Source organism: Nomascus leucogenys, chromosome 22a (assembly GCF_006542625.1).
Source record: "Nomascus leucogenys isolate Asia chromosome 22a, Asia_NLE_v1, whole genome shotgun sequence".
NCBI classification, from domain to species: Eukaryota; Metazoa; Chordata; class Mammalia; order Primates; family Hylobatidae; genus Nomascus; species Nomascus leucogenys.
Window position 1 is genome coordinate 64,062,890 of NC_044402.1, and position 18,237 is coordinate 64,081,126.

The window sequence follows — 18,237 nt, forward strand, 5'->3', positions numbered from 1 at the left end:
CTTGTAGTTTGATCTCAGACTGCTGTGCTAGTAATGAGTGAGGCTCCGTGGGTGTAGGACCTTCAGAGCCAGTCGTGGGATATAATCTCCTGGTGTGCCGTTTGCTAAGACCATTGGAAAAGCGCAGTATTAGGGTGGGAGTGACCAGATTTTCCAGGTGCCGTCTGTCACCCCTTTCTTTGACTAGGAAAGGGAATTCCCTGACCCCTGGAGCTTCCAGGGCAAGGCAATGCCTCGCCCTGCTTTGGCTCCTGCTGGGTGTGCTGCACCCACTGTTGTGCACCCACTTTCCGACACTCCCATTGAGATGAACCCGGTACCTCAGTTGGAAATGCAGAAATCACCCATCTTCTGCGTCGCTCACGCTGGGAGCTATAAACTGGAGCTGTTCCTATTCGGCCATCTTGGCTCCAGGACTTCTAAAATCAAAATTTCATCTTCTCCATTTCAACCACAGGTCCTGCCATTCTCTATTACTTATGCAATCTGAATTGTCCTTGTCCTGAGGACATTTAAATTTGTGACAATATCACAGAATTCCTATCAGCTTTCCAGTTCTTCTATGTAGAAGTTTACAAGCTGATCCTAAAATTTATCTGGAATTGCAAGGGACTCAGAATAGCCAGAACAATCTTAAGAAAGGAGAACAAAGTAGAAGGACTCATGCATTCACATTCTAAAACATACTACAGAGCAGCAGTGATCAAGACTGTGATACTGGCATGAGGAGAAACATATAGATCAGTGAAATAGAATTGAGCATCCAGAAATAACCCTCATAATTGGTCCACTGTTTTTTAATAAGGGTGTCAAGATTATCCAATTACAAAACAACAGTCACTTCAACAAATGGTAATAGGACAGTTGAATAGCCGCATGCATAGAAATAGACTCTTACTTCATACCATATACAAAAACTAACTCAAAAGTTCTAAATATGAGTTAAAGCTATGAAATCTTAAAAGAAAACATAGTAGTAAAACTTCATAAGCTTAGATTTGACAAAAATTCTTAGGTATGACACCAAAAGCACAAGCAGCAAAAGAAAAACGTATACTGAACTCATCAATATCAATAACTTTTGAGAATAAAGAAACTATCACTTACCAAGTTTTGTTGTGGTATCAGAAAAGAATATCTACAATTATCTTTAAAAGGCTACGAAAATATTCCTCCTTTTGCTAACTACATATTGTGAGAGCAGATTTTTTTCCATATGCTTCAACCAAAATAACATATCTCAAAAGACTGAATGAGGAAGCAGATAGGAGAATCTGGGTGGCTTCTATAAACCTGGATGTTCAGGACATTTGCAAACATGTAGAACAATGTCACTCTTCCCAATAACTTTGTAGGGGGTGGGGTTGGGATATATAGTAAATTTTATAGAAAATAATATTATTACATTGATGTGCAATGAGATTATCCTTGCTATTTTAAATTCATTAAATATTTTAAATTTATAAAAAATTAACTTTCTGCTTCAAAGGACATTATCAAGTAAGTGAAATGAACAGAAAGGGAGAAAATATTTTCAAATCATATATGTGATAAAGAACTTGTATCCAGAATATAGAAAGAACCGTGCCATCTCAATAGTAATAAGAAAAATAACTCAGTTCAAAAATGGGCAAAGAAGATGAAAAGGACTTTTCTCCAAGGAATACACACAAATGGTACAGGGGCTGGACATCATTAGCCGTCAGGGAAAAGCAAATGAAAACCACAATGACATACTATTTCATGTCCACTAGCTTGGCTATAATTAAAAAACAAAACAAAACAAGAACAGATAACTGTTGGTAAATGTGGAGAAGTTACAACCGCACACAATGCTAGTGGAAATGCAAAATGGTGAAGCCACATTGGGAAACAGTCTGGCAGTTTCTTAAAAAAGTAAACACAGAATTATCACATAACCCAGAAATTCCACTCCTAGATATATATCCAAGAGAAATTAAAACATAAGCCAACACAGAAACTGATATGTGGATGTTTACAGCAGCATCATTTGTAATAGTCAAAAGGTAGAAAAAAATCCAAATGTTCATCAGCTGATGAAAGGATAAACAAAATATGGCATATACATGCAGTAGAATATTATTTGGCCATGAAACAATGAATTACTGATAAAGGCCACAACATAGATGAACCTTGAAAACATTATGCTAAGAAAAAAAAGCTAGTCACAAAAGATCACATATTATATAATTCCTTTCATTTGAAATCTCTAGAGCAGGGAAATCTATACAGACACAAAGTAGGTTAGGGGTTGCCTAGGGCTGGGGGCTGGGGGTTGGGAATGTAGAGGCTGATAGCTAAAGTGTTTGAGATTTATTTTGAGGGTGCTAAAAATGTTCTAAAATTGACCATGGTGATGGTTGCACATATCTTTGAATACACTAATTGTACACTTTAAATAGGTGAATTGTGTATATGTGAACTTTATCTCAATAAAGTTGCTTTAAAAAGCACATCACAAATTGGCTTATCAAAAACATGATAATAAAAAGTAGTATTTCTATGTGAAAGAGCAATGTTCAATCCAACTCAGTATTTTAAGTCTGTAACATAATTATATAAAACATGATTCCAATTTCTACCTTACATCCTTTGGTCCCTCTTCTAGCTCTCCGTAAGATCTCATAAGGTGATTATAGCTGATAAGCTATTAAAGCTCTGTGTGATGCCCAGACAAAGCCGAGTGCTAGAGTTCAGGGTTTAGGCATCTTGATAAATAGCAGGTTTATTATGCTTAATAAATTTGGGTTAATTTCCTTTATTTTTATCAGTAGTGCTGTGCATAGGAAAGTGAATGCTTACACCCAGAAAAATCAAGCCCAGAGTCACGTCTGAATGATTTCATTTTAATGCTTAGTGTTAGAATTAATCACTTAAAAAAAATTTAAAATGTTTCTGAGGTTAAAAAAATAAACTTATTAAATATTGAATGAAATGCTTAATGATGCTCTTTGTAATAGGAACATAGAGGATGCCACAAAGATGAACTTCCAAGATACATTTGTTTTGTAAAATGTGCCAAGTATTTTTAGCTTTGTTTAGTATGAGTATTCAGTTGGAATAAAATAGCCCAACTGATCAATTTGTTAACCAGTTTAAGAGGGCAGCGTCAACATGCTGCTACTTCAAGGACCTCTTTTACTTTCTCCGTCTGCACAGATGTCATTGCCAATCAAATGTAGCACCAGGATTTTGTCCTAGAATCCCAAAGGGTGTGGCAAATAAGACTTTAAAGACACAGTGTTGGGCCGGGCGCGGTGGCTCACGCTTGTAATCCCAGCACTTTGGGAGGCCGAGGCGGGCGGATCACGAGGTCAGGAGATCGAGACCACGGTGAAACCCCGTCTCTACTAAAAACACAAAAAGTTAGCCGGGCGTGGTGGCGGGCGCCTGTAGTCCCAGCTACTCGGAGAGGCTGAGGCAGGAGAATGGCGTGAACCCGGGAAGCGGAGCTTGCAGTGAGCCGAGATTGTGCCACTGCACTCCAGCCAGGGAGACAGAGCGAGACTCCGTCTCAAAAAAAAAAAAAAAAAAAAAAAAAAAAGACACAGTGTTTCATAAATCTTGGTGGTGCCCAAGCCTAAGCCCACTGCTGTCCAGTTTTAGGTCATCATTAGATTTCTTATTTACTGATGGCTTAAACTCAATTCCATAGATAAGTGTTGACATGCAAACTCTTCTTGGTATAGGGAGAGAAAGGGAAGACATTCCCTACCCCCCGTCCTCCACCCCTGCCCTCTTTTTTATATCACTATATGAGAAGGAGAAACATTGTTCAACAAGCTCAGCTTGAGACTTCTGTACATATGATTTTGAGAAAATTTACTCTCAAAATATATGCTTTCCCAGGACAGTGTATCTATGTTGGGTTAGAGCTGGAGAGAGGGGTTGGAGAGAGAGTGAATATGGTGAGGCCTGGAGTCCTTTAGTCACACATTACAACAAATGAATCTGTTCTATAGAAAAAAATCATTACTTTCCATTGATTCTGTTTCCATGCAGCCTAGTGCATGGGCTGGAATTCTGGCACTTAGTAGCTGTTTAATATTAAGCAAGTGACTCAACCTCTCTGAGTCTCAGTTTACTCCTCTGTAAGATGGGAATGATAGTTGTACCAACTTCTTTGGGATATTACGGGGATTAAATGGATTAATTAATGTAAAGCAATTTACATGAGTTAATTTTCACAAATCCTGCCCTCATACAACTTAAATTTAAATAAGGAAGTGGCCAGGTGCGGTGGATTATGCCTGTAATCCCAGCACTTTGGGAGGCCGAGGCGGGCAGATAACTTGAAGTCAGGAGTTCGAGACCAGCCTGGCAAACATGGTGAAACCCGGCCCTGCTAAAAAAAATACAAAACTTAGCTAAGTGTGGTGGCATGTTCCTATAGTCCCAGCTACTCAGGAGGCTGAGGCATGAGAATCACTTGAACCCGGGAGGTAGAGGTTGCAGTGGGCTGAGATGGCGCCACTGCACTCCAGCCTCAGTGAAAGAACAAAACCCCATCTCAAAAAAAAAAGAAAAAAAAATTTAATAGGGAAGAGATGAAGCCAGATGTAATTACAAACTCAAAACCGAGTCCCTTGAATCTATAGACATCAAACTGCAATTCATTAAACTTTTCCCTAAAAGATAAAACAACAAACTCATAAAAAAGATATAGTAATTCAATTACATAAAAATAAAAACTGTGTGCATGGCAAAAACTTCTACATGTAAACCCAAAAGAAAAATAATTACCGACAGGGGAAACTATTTGTAATATATTCTTCTCTAAAACATAAGCAGCTTATGTAAATACATACAGGTATACAAACACCACAATAGAAAAAAATGTAGAAGATGCATTAACGGAGAGTTTACAAAAAAAGAACTATAAATGTCCCGTAAGCATATGGAGCTACACTCAAACTCATTCCTAATCAGGAGAATGTAAGTTTAATATATAGATACAATTTTTCATTTATCAAGGAGGTGATGGATATGTGGGAAATACCATTTTTGTACACTGCTGGTAAGAGCATAACTTGTTACAACCTTTATGGAGGGAAGCTTGGCAATATTTAAAAATATATGAATGTACATACTATGTGGTCAAGCAATTGTATTTTGAGGAATTTATGCTGGAGATAAACTTGACATGCCAGAATGACCAACGTGAAAAGTTATTCATTATAGCCTTATTTGCAATACAAAATACTTAGGTAAAATCCTAAATATGGCATGGTTAAATATGTGTAAAAACAGCCATACACTGGAATGCTATTCAGGTACAAAAAATGAGGAGCCTTTTTACATGCCAACATGGAATGATCTACAAGACCCAAAAATAATGAAAGCAATTACAGTAATAATAGCTAGCAACACTAGGTGGTTTTTATATGACAGAAACAGTGCTCAGTGCTTTCCATGCATATCAAATTATCCACAACAACCTGATAAGGCACATACAATTACATTTCCCACTTTACAGATGAAAAAAAAACTGTGGTGCAGAAAGGTTAACTAACTTGTCTAAACTCACTTAGATAATATTTGGTTTGGTCAAGATTTGAACTCAGATAGTCCAGCTCCAGTGTCTGCCTCTTTTTTTTTTAAGTACACTGTATGGTTTCTCCAACTAAAAAAGCAAGGTGCTGAATAATATCATTTTCTATCATTTAAATGGAAAATGGTGGAAATGACACCATATACACACACATCATATGTACATATTTTCTTATATATGAATAAACTCTTTCTAGAAGGATATATGAGAAACTGGCACAATTGACTGCCTGAGGAGGGAAACCAGGTATCTAGGGGACAGGAATAGAAGGAAGACTTTTTACTATGTAACCTTTTATATCATTTGAATTTTGAAATGTTTTGAGAAAATAATACACTTTAAAACAAACAGCTTGTTTTTTGTTTGCTTTTTTACTTAACTCTGATACGGCAAAACTTACATCTCAGAGATATCATCTCTTTTAGCCTATGCGTACCCTTAATTCACCTCAATAGACAGCTATGAGCTTGATCTTTACTTGACTCTTCAGCAGGAAACCTGTACTACATACTAAGGAGGAAATGTGCACAATGGGAAGAGAGTGAGAGTACTATCTTCCTGTGATGTAGGAGAGTACCCAAAATTGGGGTAACAGTGCTGTCTGAACGCATTTTTACCTGACACAAAACACCAACCAGCTTCTCCTAACTCAGCAAGCCCCAGGGGGAATCTGAGACAGGTCTGTATCTAGGGAAGGCCCTGAGTTTAGAGCACTTATGACAGTGACAGTATGCTTTTCTATCCTAGCATTCGTCTAAGCCATAACACACACACACACACACACACACACACACACACACACACACACACACCAGTTATAAATGGCCACTTCTCTCTATCTTGTTCCTAGAGTCTGCCATCAGTACATGACTACATAAAGCACCTGAGCTCATCCATTATTTCTAGGGACAACAAAGGCATTTCAGATTCACTAATAGAATCTGACCATTCTGAACTCAACATCTCACGACTTCTATCCAAGCATTGGCTGCCATTATTAAAACATAATTCAATTAACCTCAGATTTCCAAATAGTAGTTTCCTTACTGGTCATCCATTAATTTGCCTCACACTGTAGAAATAATAACTAGATTTTCCAAAGTCAATCAGATCATGTGATTTGATGCTTTTGTTGTTTTTTTTATAACTGATTCATATCATTTATTAGAAAAGGATCTGGCAAAGGCATAAAATTCAATTACTTTCATTCCCTTATTCAAATATGTTTACTGATTGTCCAACAGACGTCAGGTACTGTTCTTATTCTGAACAACTCAAAGTCTCCACCCTCCTGGAATTCACATGTTAATAGAAAATATAATCAATAAACAAGCGGAGTCATAAATAAGTAATAAGTGTCAGGTGGGAATTAGTGCTATGAAGAATAATATAGCAGCATGAGAAGATAGACAGTGAAGGGGAGTCAGGCTGGGGGAGACACTACTTGGGGTCAAGTGGTCAGGGAAAGGCTCTCTAAAAAGAAGACATTGGAGCAGACACCTGAATGAAGCAGAGGAAGGAACTCCAGGCAGCAGGAACAGAAGGTACAAAGGCCCTGAGGTAAGAATCAATTTGATAGGCTCAAGTACCAGCAAAAAAACAAACAAACAAACAAAAAAACATGGAGGTGGTGTACAGAGACTAAGGCAGACATAAGGCAGGAGAGAAAAAGCAGGGGGGCGGATTTCAAAGGACTTGGGATTCCAGATATTCCAAATATGATGAGAAGTCATTGCAAGTTTTGAGTAGGGAATTGATTTATATTTTGGAATATCACCCTGATAATAGACTATAAGCAGGTAAAGGTAGAAGCACATCATTTAGGAGGCTATTCCAGTAGTCAAGACAGAAATGGTGGTAGCCTAGCCTAAGGTGGGAGCAGAAATTGAGGTGAAGGCTGCCAGGTCTGAGAAATATTTTGAAGGCAGACTTTCTTAGGAATGTGTTGAGGTGTGAGAGAAGAATGGAAATCAAAGATGACTGCTCGGTTTTTGACCTGAGCACCTGAATAAATGGTTGTGCCCTTTACTGAAGCTGGGGACTGAAGGGGAAGGGCAGATTGGGAGGGTGGAGTTGAAATAAAGAGTTCTGCATTGGATATGTTAAGTTTGGGCTGCTCAGAAAACATGTAGATAGAGTAATTAATAGTTAGGAAATGTGGAGCTTAGAGGGAGGTCATGGCTGGAGAAGTAAATTTTGGACTATATGTTGATCATGTTGTCTCTACTGAAAAGAATAAGGTTACATAAAATCAGAATGTCCCTTGGAAAATCTAAGATGGTAGATTTGCAGCGCAATCAGACCGTAAGAACCTGGAGGGCAGGAAGCAGCAGTGTGCACACATTTTAGTTGCTGAGAATTTTATTAATGAAGTATAAGATCACCTAGGCCAAGAAAACAGCCTGTGGACTAAGACTGGTCAGAATAAAATTTCAGCTCCACCACTTATGAGCTATGGGGCTTTGTTATTCAAAGTTCGTATGCCTCAATTTTATATGTATATATAATATCCAACAAATATATATGGCCTCTTATCTAGGGTAGTTCCAGTGCTAGACTCAGAGGCAAATGTGGTAAGCAAGATAAATATGGTCCATGTCTCAGGGAGCTTATAGTGTAGTGGGCTGAAATAAAAACAATTGTACTTGTTCCCTTGATTTGGTAAGGATTAGATGAAATGATGCTCACTGTGCTGGCATTTAACACATCCCTTATAAATGTGAGTTTTTGTGGTTGTAGTTAGCTAATTCTATGAATAAAACACAAGTAATAGCTAGACTTTGTGTTGAAATTTAGCAACAAAGGGAAGTCCTTTGAATTTGGTAAGACAATGAAAATGAAAAATGTAAAAATAATCAACTAATAATTAGAGAAACATTTTTTAAAAAAAGAAATACATTTTTTCTCTTATCAATGTCTCCTGTTGGAAGCAACCTTTGTGGAGGGGAGGAGATAGTCACTTTCATCCACTGGTAGTTGACATATGCATTGGTGCAACTTTTCAGGCGGGTAGTGTGGATATTTATCTTTCAATATAAACCTCACATGTATTTAATTCGAAATCTACATTCTTTTTGATGGAGTCATTCCATTTCTAAAGTTATTTTCTTAAGAAATAGTTGAAATTTATCAAATATAACTATGATCACATGCCCCATATATTGTAAGCTCTGTGTGGGACAAGACTGTTCTTTCCACAGTTTGATTATCTGTGCCTAGCATGGCAGCTGGTTCAGAGAAGGCACTGAACAACATTTATCAAATGAATAAACACAAATGCAAAGTTCTATATACAAGGATGTTCACTTCAGTGTTTTTTTTTATTGTGAACAATGTAAATCCTCAGTGTTCATCTGCACAAGATTGTTTGAGGCTATCCTTTCCACTTAGATTACAATCCATGCTCATTCCCATCATCTATAAAACTTATATGATTTGCCCCCAAGCCTAATCTCAGACTTCATCACCCACCTTTTTCCTCTGGCTTATGTTGTTCCAAATGCACTGTTTTCCTTGTTATTTCTCAAACAAGCCATGCGTGACATAATCTCAAAACCTTTGAACTTGCCGTTCCTTCTGCCTGGACACTCTTCCCCTCCATATGAACGTGGCTCTCTCTCTCCTTCACTGCATGTCTCATCTCAACTATAAGTGGCTCAAAAGGCTTGGCTACCCCACTTAAAACAGCAACACCACTTCTTCACCCTGCTGGACTCTTTTTTTCTAGAGCAACACTTGGTAAGAATCATTGAAACTACTGGAAGATTGACATGTTTTTTAAAAACAGGCTTTGCTACTCAAAATATACATATACCCCCATTGGCAGAGAAGAATCTCATCTTTGTAGTGAGGCTGGTAACTTATTTCTCAATGTAAACTCATCTGGGAGTAGAGATGGCCCTTTCAGATTAAAGAAAAAAAAGGGCTAGGACTTACTGATGCATGGTAATTGGCTTGCAGAAGCACTCTGTTTTGCATCTTTTTTTTTTTTTTTGCTACAGACATGGGAAGGTAAGTGATAATCAGAACCTTTCCTTTTTTTATTTTGAAAAACACCTCTGCAGATAAACACAGAACTCCACATAGAAATAAATTGTATATTTTCAAATAAAATGCACATTAAATACAGTAGAAATAATTAAAAATGAGTAAATTAATATTTGATGGGAAACAGGATATAAGCAAGCCACTTCTGAATTCATGTTTTCTTGATAAACACCAGCAAGACCTCAAGCCAACTGGGATTCATTTACACTATTTACCTTTCTCTTCAATTATGAAGAGACAAGTGATTTCAAATATAAATTCCTAGCAAACCTTTGCTTCATAAATATGAAAATTCCAGCAATGTTGGAATAATTAAGGCTGAACTGAAATAGAAATAGTTTCGAGTTACAGTACTTGGCAAAACCTTGATGTTCCCTTAGCAGGTCAGATGCCCAGTTGTCAAAGAGCATTCTCTCAGGAATTGAAGTTCAATTACTACAAAGATGTTCCCGGTATCAATGGAAAATCATGTTTCTGCGAGAGCTTCAGTGGTCAATTTCTTAAAGAAAAATAAACATGTTCCTAAAAGCCTTGAATACACCTAAAGTCATATAACTCATGCTAACTATAAATGCCCAGTCTTCAAGGGGCAGGACCACATAAACTTTTCTCTTTTTTCTCTGATTGCTTTGACATTTGAATTAAATGAATATGCTGCTTGGGAGCCCAAGTCAAATCTCCCACCTTAAAACTCTTTCAACAGAACACAGAAGACACCATAGGTCAAAGCCTCATACCCCACCAACTGTGCTTGGCAAATGCCAGGTGGGGTCAGAGGAGATTAACTGCAAGTTTCCCACCTTCATTGTCTTGAGCCCTCAGAGGAAAGGTCCCAAGTAAAAAGGCGTGGCAAACACAACACAGACACAGACACAGACACACACACACACACACACACACCTCTTGAGAGTCCCCAGCGTGAACTGTCACCTTCTCTTTTTAAGAACAGACTATTTTAAGTTTTGCAGAGAGGACCATATCCTTCTCACGAGTATGAGAAAATACTGGAACTCTGGGAAGCTCAGAGAAAGAGACCTCCACACTGGCTAAGGAACAGGAGAAAGCTGGGGATTAATCGGAACAGAGGCAGTTCCTTCACTAATACATATTGCTTTCGTTATGATAATAAAACATTCTAGGAAGTAAGTTGCCAGGGAGAGAAAGGGAGAAGAAACTCTCTCTCTCTCCCCGTCTCTCTTCTGAAGGAAGCAGCAGTGTCTCCTTGCAGAACGACAACCCTGAGGATACAGCAGTTGTCTTCAAATCTGTGACCATAAAAAATCATTATCTCTGTGAAATACAGCAATTTGGGAGATAATCAAACGGTGACCAGGGGGCAGAGCTGCCAATCTGAAGGATTATGCTCCCGCGCGCCTGCCTGCTCCTGACCTTCCTGGGAGCCAGCTGTCGGCGCGGCGAAGGCGCCCCATCCACTCCGGGCACATTCATTAGGCTGCCTTCGGTGCAAGAGCCATTTGCATAACACCCCGGCTTTCTTAATTAGTACTTCATTTCTCCCTTGACTTATTTTGTGGCTAAGTTCACTGTCCCCCCCGCCCCCTCCTTTCTTCGCTCTTCCCTTGCTGAAATATACGAAGGGTTAGAGAAGGTGGGCGGGGAAGCTAAGAAGGGAAAAGGAATAGGACTTGCAAATGAAAGCACTGGTAATTAGTCTATTAATATTTCCAGATTTGCGTGAGGTTTCTCGTGAGACTGTTTTGGGAGAGATTTATCCTCCCAACTTCTAACTCTGCTGTATGCCAATTAAAGTACATTTGCCCCCTTGTTTTCTTAGAATACACCCTCAGTGATCAATGAGTCTTTGATTTTAGATTTTCAAAATTAATATTAACTCCATGAGAGGGAAGGATCAAGTCCATTCACGAATGAGTTGAGCAGGTCTCAATTTCTAATGGAGGGGTGAGTGAATCTTTTCCTGGTAGGTGTCCATATAGTTTTGCTTTTTTTTTTTTTAATTTCAACCTCTCTTGATTATTCCAAATAAGTGAAATGAAAATAAGAACAACTATATTCAATATGCGATTATTGTAATTCTCTAGGATGGAAATTTCAGATTCAGACAAAACCAAACTGCTCTTTTCTTAAAGGTAGTGTTTATTACCTGATCTAGGAAGTAGAAATGCCTCAACTTCCCACTTAATAGGCATATCCTGTGATAATAATGAATCTCAATTTCTGCTCATGAAGAGAAGACAGATTCTGTTATGTGGGCCCAAGAGACACGTGATGACCTCTTTGAAGAAAATAGAAAGTGACCATTATTAAAAGCCACAATCTGTGATGCTTTAGTCCTGAGATGTGTGAATCACATCTATGAAAATCAATAATTATTTCTAAAAAGTCTCAATTATTTTAGCATCTACTGCATTTCTTCCATTTCTTTAAATATTTTAACTCTATACCATAGATCATTCAAGTTGCACTATGATACAGAATTGTACTATGAAAAGAAGTTCTTTTTATCCAAATATCTAATAAACCTGTTCTTATCAAAAGTGTAATGTTGGACAGAATAGATACAGAAAGTAACAGGAAAGTATAAATCCTCATGAAGCTTGCAATCTAGTTGAGGAGAAAAGACACACGCTTAAGCAGCATGATGACAATTCCATGGCAATAAATAGATTAACACATGAGTGAAGGTGATTTGGTCAGAGGTGTTGCAGCCTCACTGGAGATGGGAGCTCTTCTGTTGGTTGCTCTTCAAACCTGAACCCCTAAGTCGTTTAGCAAAATGTATTTATGGCCACATCCTATCTCTCCATTTGTATGTAGCAAAGTATTTCTTTTCTGTCTCTCAGTTTCTTCATTTTCAATATACAGATATACACAATCTGCATGAGTAGATGTTAGAGGCTTTACCTGATGCTTCTTGATTCTAATAAAAAGATTAACTGATAAATGTCGTGTGATATAAATTATCCAAAATTTTATTGTTTATTTCTGTAGTTGAGAAAGCCCCAAGTGAGTGGCCAAATTCTCAACACAAGCACGTTTAAATATGGCTGCCTAAGGGAAAGAAGACTTTAAGTGCAGAATTTTAAATTGTTTCATCCATATATATATGTATATATATATAGCAATAACCAACTACATTTTTACTGCACATGTGCAAACATATTACTTTAAGTCATGATCACTTTGAAAATGCTCAAGCAATTTTCTTTAAATTTGGTTTGGTTTTCCTCCTTCAATGGGCTCTGTAACTAAGCCAAATATAAAGAATATAGGTTTGGTGCAAATAGAATCTTGACCATTTGGCTGTGGTTGGGGCAGACAGGGGCTGTGTTTTGTTTTTTTTTTTAGTTTCTAGAAATCCCAAATCAGCTTAATTCATTTTACCATAATTAATAAGTACACACACACACACATGCACATACATACAAACAAGATAAATAAAAAGAGACTGCATATTTGTTCAAGAAAAGAAATATTTTGACCCTAAATTATTATTTTAAGAAGTCTGTTTAAAGGCACTTATACACCTTTTAAGAAACATACCAATACACATTCAGAATTTTTTTTCTCAGAGCATTTTTTAAATGTAAAATTTATGAATTACAATAATGTGAACAATATGTATTTTTCTTTATATATCCAGGTACACTTGTACTTAGAATAAACACATGTGTGGTACAATATGAAAATTGTTATATTATGACTAACAAATTTTCTTTAATATGTAATCATGCACTCACACACATAATTTATAAGCAATATATACTGGTGCACATTTCCAAATGCATTTCTTTTTTATTATTTGATTTATTCTTTATTTTCCACTGAGATCTAATCATTTTTTTCACCAGGGAGTTTTTCCTCCCTCTAAAAATAATCGAATGCAGTTAATTTAATCTCTACAATTAAAACGCTTTAAGAATTCCATCTGAGAAGTTTAAAAACACACAGGGCAAAGGATAGGCCAAGAAGTTATGTTGGCAGTGATATATATTACTCAGGAGCAATAAGAAGGGGTAAAATTGTATGTGAAGCGATCATTTGAAATGTTAAGCTTTGAAATATTTGCCCATAATGTTATTTTAGCATAGTTGGTTGCACTGAATGGATGCGGGTCTCTGTCCCAAGTGATACTTCTGTGAACATAAAGTATCTACAGGTGTTTGCCTCCAGGTAGGTCACTGAAAGACAATGCAAATGAAGACAATTTCCCCGGTAGCAGCAACCATAGAAATTAACAAGCAGAAACCTAGTAGACATTGGCGTCATTCTCTATAGCAAGATAAGTTTCAGGGCATTTTAGAATTTGCCCTCCATTAACTCCTGGATTACCCTGTCCCTCAGATGTATGCCACCAGGTCATAAGCATGGAAACTGAGTATAAGAAATTCTTAATTATTCACTTACTGAATATGCACTTTCTATTTCATTCAAGGCTCACTTGATATCACACACTAGCTACTGTCATCCACCTGCTTGCTTCTGCAACACTGTTCCTCCATGTCAATTGGATAGCACTTTGGCAAATAATTGTGATCCAAGCGTAAAGTAGGCAAACCTCTGCACCTGGAAATGCCATGCGATACATATCTAGTTAAAAAATAATCTTTGGTGGCAAATCTTGTTTTAGATCACAGTCAACCCTCCATATCCATGGGTTCCACATTCAAATTCAGTCAACCTTGGATCAAAAATATTTGGGAAAAAATAATAATAATGACACAACAATTTTAAAAATACAGTATAATAACTATCTACATAGTCTTTATATTGTTTTAGGTATTTACATTGTATTCAATATTGGTCTTATTGAATACCTTATTATTACAGGTAATTAAGAGATAAAGTGTACAGGAGAATGTATGTAGGTTATATGAAACTACTATGCTATTTTATATAAAAGACTTGAGCATCCATGAATTTTCATATCTGTAGGGGTCCTGGAACAAATGTGTTGTGGATACCAAAGGAAGACTGTATTATTACATATCAAATTTATTCTGACTATTTTGTCAGTTAAGATAATTGAGAAGAGGTGAAAAAGGGAGAATTTTACACAACAAGTCAGGCTTTTTTATTTGTGTAACTCATCTAATTCTTTTCAAGATTCCATGTGATATGTGTCAGTGTCCCCATTTCACGGATGAGGAAACTAAAGCATACATAGATTAAATAATTTTATGAATATCACAAAGTTAGAAAATAATTGAGCCAGCGCTTTATGCCAGGTGTCTCCGATTCTAACGCATTTGATTTTTCCACAGTGAAACATTGTCTTGGCCTTGTATGCACATGCAAAGTTTTCAAATGGTTTGGGTAATTGCAAAATAAAAGGCATCTACAAAAATGAAACATTCCTAGTAAGTGAAAATATTTTAGTAAAACGGCTCACAGATGTATATAATGCAATGTATGTAATAAAATCACTGAAACTTAACAACTACATAGAATGATATGCCATATTCACCATATGATGCCTGCTAGTGAAGTCCAGACAATCAGATAGAATAGAGGCGATCCCCTTCTGAACATGCCTTTCCATGCATTTTCTCATAACATATGCCATCACTAGTAATAAAATTGGAACTTGAATTCTACAACACTGAGGCAATAAAATGTCCTGCTACAGGACTGCATAGCAACCAGATGTCCACAGTGGAAGGTCTGGGAAAGACAATTAAATACAGTACTTTCCCTCCAGGGCAGTATTGATCAAAGGAGTAACACATATACATGTTTCATCATTCAAATGCTAATGAATCTATAAACCTCATTATTTCTTATCTATCTTTGAATTTCCACAGCAGTTTTTGGTGACATACCATATTTATGCCAGTAATGTTTGCACTTTTTATATGCATTTTCTGAGCCCAATCATGGACGGAAAACCATTAATAAAGAAAAATACATTATATGACTATAATCCCAGAACGTGCATTATTTGCAGATTGAGAATGGATACAAACTTTTCCACTCTCCTCTTGAATTATACCTTCTATAAACAAGAATTATTACGAAATAGAACAACAAAAAGCATTTGCTAAGTGAGATACCAGAAAATACTTGCTATGAGAATTTTGAAATTCTCAGAAAATAGATATGATGCAAACATTATGCATAGTTTGTTTTCACAGATATTGCGCAGATCTAAATTCAACAATCAGCTCAGCAAGAACAACTGATAACCTATGCAGGAATAAAACACTTCTCTTTTTTATTAAACATTCTTCTCTCTCTTTATCACAATTTTTTTATGCAGTTTGTTGTTATCATTGTCTTTGCTCATTTGATTTTGAGGAAGCAGTGTCATATGATAGAAAGGACCAGGACATTTAAAGTCAAAAAGATCTTGTTTCAATCTGTTCTGCTACTTGTTTGCAGGATAACCTTGAGAAAGTTAATTAGCCTTTCTGAACCTCAGTGTTTTTCACCTGTAAATTGAGGATAGTAATTATTATTACTAGCTATATGACCCAATATAATTTACTCAACGTTTCATTTTCTATGTAAAATGAAATGAATGTCTACTTTATAGAGTGATGTCAAAGATTAAATGTGATAAATAACTACAGAACATAGAAGAATACCTAGCACACAGTAGGTGCTGAGTAAATCAGTTATCAGTAATTCGTACTAGAAATACATACTCATGTCAGAATACATGAAAAATAATTCTAACAGAGGCAATATTTGTATATTTTTGTGTACCATCTTCCAATCTTTTTCTATGTATATACTTTTATATGACGTTCAGATTCTCTTATCCATAGTTTTATAATTGCTAAAATAACTTATTACATAATAAACATTTCCCTGTATCATTACAAATTCTTTGTAATTATTTATGATGGTTAATTTTATGTGCCAACTTGACTGGGCTAACGAATTCCCAGATAGCTGGTAAAACATCACGTCTGCATACACCAGAAGAGATTGACATTTAAATCAGTAAACTGAATAAAGATTTACTCTCACCAATGTGAGCAGGCATCATCCAATTTTCTGAAGGGCCTGCATAGAAAGAAAAAGGCAGAGGAAGGGCAAATTCTCTCTTTATCTTTTTGACCTAGGACATCCCTCTTCTCTTATGCTCAGACATCAGAGCTTCTATTTCTTAGGCCTGCAGACTCCATAATCACATAAGCCAATTCTCATAATTAATCTCCTATATATCTACATCTATATAGATATCCTATTGGTTCTCTTTTTCTGGGGAACCCTGACTAATATAATCATGATTTCAATAACAGCATAATATCAAATGTTGGGGAATAATATAATGTGTTTAATTAAATTATAATTTTGCCATTATAAATAGGATACCAATGACATTTCTGAATATTTTTGTTTAGCTCTGGTTTCCGAAGTGTGTATCTGTAGCTCTGTTTCAAGAAATACATTGAGTTGGGAGAGATTTGGGAACGAAATACAAAGAAGGATTAATTTTCCCAGAAGCAATGAAAGAAAGTCAAAGGAAAACTCAATATTGTTACAGTGCATAATAAAAAGGGAGAGGGAAACTAGAAAAATGCAACATGGAGGCCCTATCGTTTGATAAATTTATACTTTGAAAAATAGTACTGACTAGAGAATTTCTGATGTCCCATGGAAACTTCACATATCAAAACACGATTCCTTAGGTCAGATCTGCAGCCCATCCCATCAGTAGTTCAAATGCTGCAATTTTATACACATTTGGGGAGGGTCTAAAGAACATTATCTGTTTATAAAGCCGAAAATTAGGCATACCTCTGAAGTCCCCCAGAAATACAGGTAAGACTTTCATGGGTGTCCTCACTTTGTTTTTTAATTCTACCCTAAAATTACTAACGAGCTTGTCTAACAGAATTCGTAGTTTAAAAACCCCGCAGTGTATTTTTCCTTCTGATACTGATATAAATTAGCTATATTTCCACATAAGAATATATAGTTAAAATGTAAAACAAAAAAAGCATTGGAATTACACGTAGATAGAGATTGTGAATGAGAATTTCAAATCACCATGCTTCTGTTCCCTTTGATAAAAGAGGCCTCTTGTTTCTAAATGTAAACTAAACTGGCAAAAACATATAATGGGAATGACATCAAGTCGTATGGATCATAAGTTTTGAACTTTTAATTTAGGTGTACCTCTGAATGACAAAGCATTTCTAATGATTCAAATGTGATGAACAGGGTAGGTGTATAGACCATATTCTGGAGTAGATAATACACTACATTTATTTTCTTGGATGCTGTGGGAGGAAGGAATTTGACATATTTGCACATATCTACTTAACACATTTCCCTCTCTTTTTTCTTTTTCTTTTTCTTTTTGAGACAGAGTTTCACTCTCTTTGCCCAGGCTGGAGTGCAATGGTGGGATCTCGGCTCACTGCAACCTCCGCCTCCTGGGTTCAAGCAATTCTCGTGCCTCAGCCTCCTGAGTAGCTGGAATTACAGGCATGTGCCACCATGCCCTGTTAATTTTTGTATTTTTAGTAGAGACAGGGTTTCACCATGTTGGTCAGGCTGGTTTTGAACTCCTGACCTCAGGTGATTCACCTGTCTTGGCCTCCCAAAATGCCTGTAGGCGTGAGCCACCGCACCAGCCTCCGTTTCATTTTTTAAGCTCATGTGTATTTTCAGAGAAATTTAAT